The sequence below is a fragment of the Aquarana catesbeiana genome, linkage group LG01 (assembly GCF_042186555.1).
Source record: "Aquarana catesbeiana isolate 2022-GZ linkage group LG01, ASM4218655v1, whole genome shotgun sequence".
NCBI lineage: Eukaryota > Metazoa > Chordata > Amphibia > Anura > Ranidae > Aquarana > Aquarana catesbeiana.
Genome location: NC_133324.1, coordinates 986,726,282 through 986,731,436, shown reverse-complemented (window position 1 = coordinate 986,731,436; position 5,155 = coordinate 986,726,282).

Sequence of the window (5,155 nt, the reverse complement as noted above, 5' to 3'; positions counted from 1 at the left end):
TTTTGATTTAAAAAAAAAAAATCCTCCCCCATCTCCCCCTCCCAGCATAAATTCCATCTCTCATCACAAATCCTCCCTCATCTCTCTCTCCCAGCAGAAATCCTCACTTTCAGAAAAGAAACCCCTCATCTCAAACCTGTGCCTCCTTCTCTCCCCTCCCAGTACAACCCCCCCACCAGCTCCTTCTCCTGTTCTGTAAGAGCAGCCTCCTATGCTGGGACTGGTAGTGCACTCTGGGGGGACTGAAGAATGGCAGCCCACTCTGCTGAGACTTGTAGTGCCCTTTTGTGGGGGACTGAGGATTCCTCAGTCCCCCCCACAGTCTAAGGCACTACAAGTCCCAGCAGAGTGGGCTGCCATTCTTCAGTCCCCCCAGAGTGCACTACAAGTCCCAGCATAGGAGGCTGCCATATCTCAGCCCCCACAGAGTGCACTACCAGTCCCAGCATAGGAGGCTGCCATATCTCAGCCCCCCCCCAGAGTGCACTACAAGTCCCAGTATAGGAGGCTGCCATATCTCAGCCCCCACAGAGTGCACTACCAGTCCCAGCATAGGAGGCTGCCATATCTCAGCCCCCACAGAGTGCACTACAAGTCCCAGTATAGGAGGCTGCCATATCTCAGCCCCCACAGAGTGCACTACCAGTCCCAGCATAGGAGGCTGCCATATCTCAGCCCCCCCAGAGTGCACTACAAGTCCCAGCATAGGAGGCTGCCATATCTCAGCCCCCACAGAGTGCACTACCAGTCCCAGCATAGGAGGCTGCCATATCTCAGCCCCCACAGAGTGCACTACCAGTCCCAGCATAGGAGGCTGCCATATCTCAGCCCCCCCAGAGTGCACTACCAGTCCCAGTATAGGAGGCTGCCATATCTCAGCCCCCCCAGAGTGCACTACCAGTCCCAGCATAGGAGGCTGCCATATCTCAGCCCCCCAGAGTGCACTACAAGTCCCAGCATAGGAGGCTGCCATATCTCAGCCCCCCCAGAGTGCACTACAAGTCCCAGCATAAGAGGCTGCCATATCTCAGCCCCCCACAGAGTGCACTACAAGTCCCAGCATAAGAGGCTACCATATCTCAGCCCCCCCAGAGTGCACTAAAAGTCCCAGCATAGGAGGCTGCCATATCTCAGCCCCCCCCAGAGTGCACTACCAGTCCCAGCATAAGAGGCTACCATATCTCAGCCCCCCCAGAGTGCACTACAAGTCCCAGCATAGGAGGCTGCCATATCTCGGCCCCCCCAGAGTGCACTACCAGTCCCAGCATAAGAGGCTACCATATCTCAGCCCCCCCAGAGTGCACTACAAGTCCCAGCATAGGAGGCTGCCATATCTCAGCCCCCCCAGAGTGCACTACAAGTCCCAGCATAGGAGGCTGCCATATCTCAGCCCCCCCAGAGTGCACTACCAGTCCCAGCATAAGAGGCTACCATATCTCAGCCCCCAGAGTGCACTACAAGTCCCAGCATAGGAGGCTGCCATATCTCAGCCCCCCAGAGTGCACTACAAGTCCCAGCATAGGAGGCTGCCATATCTCAGCCCCCCCCCAGAGTGCACTACCAGTCCCAGCATAAGAGGCTACCATATCTCAGCCCCCACAGAGTGCACTACAAGTCCCAGCATAGGAGGCTGCCATATCTCAGCCCCCCAGAGTGCACTACAAGTCCCAGCATAGGAGGCTGCCATATCTCAGCCCCCCCCCAGAGTGCACTACCAGTCCCAGCATAAGAGGCTACCATATCTCAGCCCCCCCAGAGTGCACTACCAGTCCCAGCATAGGAGGCTGCCATATCTCAGCCCCCCAGAGTGCACTACAAGTCCCAGCATAAGAGGCTGCCATATCTCAGCCCCCACAGAGTGCACTACAAGTCCCAGCATAGGAGCCTGCCATATCTCAGCCCCCCAGAGTGCACTACAAGTCCCAGCAAAACGGGCTGCCACCAGACCTCCAAACACAGCATGAGGAGACTGCACAGCCTTCCACTCATTCCTTGGCTGCCATACACTCTTCCCCACTCTCCTCCTACCTGAGTCTGGGCTGCATGGTGAAGCAGTGGGCGGGATTTTCTGATGTCTGAAGATACGTCCAGGTTCCCAGACCCCGGCGCAGTACAGAGCACACAAGTCTACCGATCACTCTGGTCAGGCACCTCAGTGGCTGTGGGCTGCAGATGCGGCCACCAACACCGCGTGTGTGCACACGGGAGGCTGCATCTAAGCGGGAGGAGGCTGCGGGAACCAGGACTCGGGAGGACGGGTCGGGGGGGAGTTTTTGTGCAGGGGGGGCGGCTGTTTTGCCGCCCCCCGCAGAGTGCCACCCTAGGCCTGGGCCTTGTCAGCCTAGGCCAAGACACAGCACTGACTTAGTAGTTGTTGGAGAAACCCTTCAATCACAGAGGTCAGACATTTCTTGTAGTTGACCACCAGGTTTGCAGCCCACAACAGTGCCAATCAGTGCCCACCACATTGCCAATCAGTGCCCACCACAGTGCCTAACAGTAAAACCTGTCAGTACCTCATTATCAGTGCCGCCCACCAGCGCCATCCTTTAGTGTCCACCTGGGCTGTTTATCTCTTTAGTATTTTTTTTTTAAATTTACCTTTCATCCATATTGATGGATAAAGTATGAATATATAACAGATTATATCGTCATTTAGGTCTGGCTGTACCATTTCATATGTTTTTATTTTGCATATTTTGTATATATATGTATATATTTATATATATATACAAAATTTAGGAAGAAAATTACTAATTTGTAAATTTTTAAACAAAGAAAAATGCATTTTTTTACAAAATTGACGGTCTTTATTTATAGTGCAAAAAATAAAACAACCCAGTGGTGATTAAATACCACCAAAAGAAAGCTCTATTGGTGTGAAAAAAGGACAACATTTTCATATGGGTACAGTATTGCACGACTAAGTAATTGTCATTCAAAGTGTGAGAGCACCGAAAGCTGAAAATTGACCTGGTTAGGAAAGGGGGTACAAGAGCCTTGTAGGCAAGTGCTTAAACAATGTTACTTTGTAGCTCTCCATCTCCCGTCTGATCAATGTTTATAAACAATGTTACTTTGTATCTCTATCTCCTGTCTGATCAATGTTTATAAACAATGCTACTTTGTATCTCTCTATCTCCTGTCTGAACAATGTTATTAAATGCTGTGGTAGATATTCTAGTTTTTATTGTAACAGCTTCTAGAGCTTCTGAATTTATAGAGCAACTCCTTACTTTATTGTTGATGGCTTGGAATTGTCAACAAACATTAAGGGGGAAAGCAGCAGAGGGACAGAAGGACATAGTCTAGACACGTCTTGTTTACTTCAGTGAAGTTATTTTGGGTGTGTAGCACGTCCAAGGTCAATATCTAGTTTAACTAAGAATTTCAAGCAAAAAAATCTGTCCTGAGAATGCATCTTGAATTGTCATTTCCTCCATCTCAGATAAAGGACCAACCTTGTCATCTAAAGAGAAGTCTCTTCATCACTTCTGAACACTGTTTCACTGTACAGAGATGAAGCTCCATCTGCCTCTAATCCTTCTGTGTGTGTCCTCCTCACTCTCCATAGAGGACAACTATACTGAGGGTGAGTACCCCCATTTCAGTATTGTAGAGTGATATCATGTATTGTGTGTGTCCTCCTCACTCTCCATAGAGGACAATGAGATGGAGGGTGAGTACCCCCATTTCAGTATTGTAGGGTGATATCATGTGTTGTGTGTGTCCTCCTCACTCTCCATAGAGGACAATGAGATGGAGGGTGAGTTCCCCCATTTCAGTATTGTAGGGTGATATCATGTATTGTGTGTGTCCTCCTCACTCTCCATAGAGGACAATGAGATGGAGGGTGAGTACCCCCATTTCAGTATTGTAGAGTGATATCATGTATTGTGTGTCCTCCTCACTCTCCATAGAGGACAATGAGATGGAGGGTGAGTACCCCCATTTCAGTATTGTAGAGTGATATCATGTATTGTGTGTGTCCTCCTCACTCTCCATAGAGGACAATGAGATGGAGGGTGAGTACCCCCATTTCAGTATTGTAGAGTGATATCATGTATTGTGTGTGTCCTCCTCACTCTCCATACAGGACAATGAGATGGAGGGTGAGTACCCCCATTTCAGTATTGTAGGGTGATATCATGTATTGTGTGTGTCCTCCTCACTCTCCATAGAGGACAATGAGATGGAGGGTGAATACCCCCATTTCAGTATTGTAGAGTGATATCATGTATTGTGTGTGTCCTCCTCACTCTCCATAGAGGACAATGAGATGGAGGGTGAGTACCCCCATTTCAGTATTGTAGAGTGATATCATGTATTGTGTGTGTCCTCCTCACTCTCCATAGAGGACAATGAGATGGAGGGTGAGTACCCCCATTTCAGTATTGTAGAGTGATATCATGTATTGTGTGTGTCCTCCTCACTCTCCATAGAGGACAATGAGATGGAGGGTGAGTACCCCCATTTCAGTATTGTAGAGTGATATCATGTATTGTGTGTGTCCTCCTCACTCTCCATAGAGGACAATAAGACGGAGGGTGAGTACCCCCATTTCAGTATTGTAGAGTGATATCATGTATTGTGTGTCCTCCTCACTCTCCATAGAGGACAATGAGATGGAGGGTGAGTACCCCCATTTCAGTATTGTAGAGTGATATCATGTATTGTGCGTCCTCCTCACTCTCCTTAGAGGACAATGTCCATTACAGAGATTGTAGAGGAATGATCTGCCCCTGGAAGTGTTCTGGGTCACCCTGAGTGGAGAGGTATCAGGAGAAAGGGGTGATCTTCCATCGCAGAGATTGTAGAGGAATGGAAAGGTTCTGGGTCATTCTGCTGGGATTAGTTGTATTGCAGATTTCTATTCAGTGTTATTGGGTGAGAGGACATTACGGATTGAGCGCTCACATTCTGACTTTTATCTTTATTACAAATACCGGCTATATAATTATAACATGGAAATATGTATATATTATTAAAGGCCAGTAAAATGTAAATACTGAAAAGAAGAAATGTATATAAATCCTGAGAATGGACAGAATTCTAAATTATTTTCTTTTTATCAGGTGTTTCCATATCTGTCCTTAACATCTCTGCTGAAGATTATGGAAGGAAAATGTTTTTTTATGGTATGTAATGTATTGTA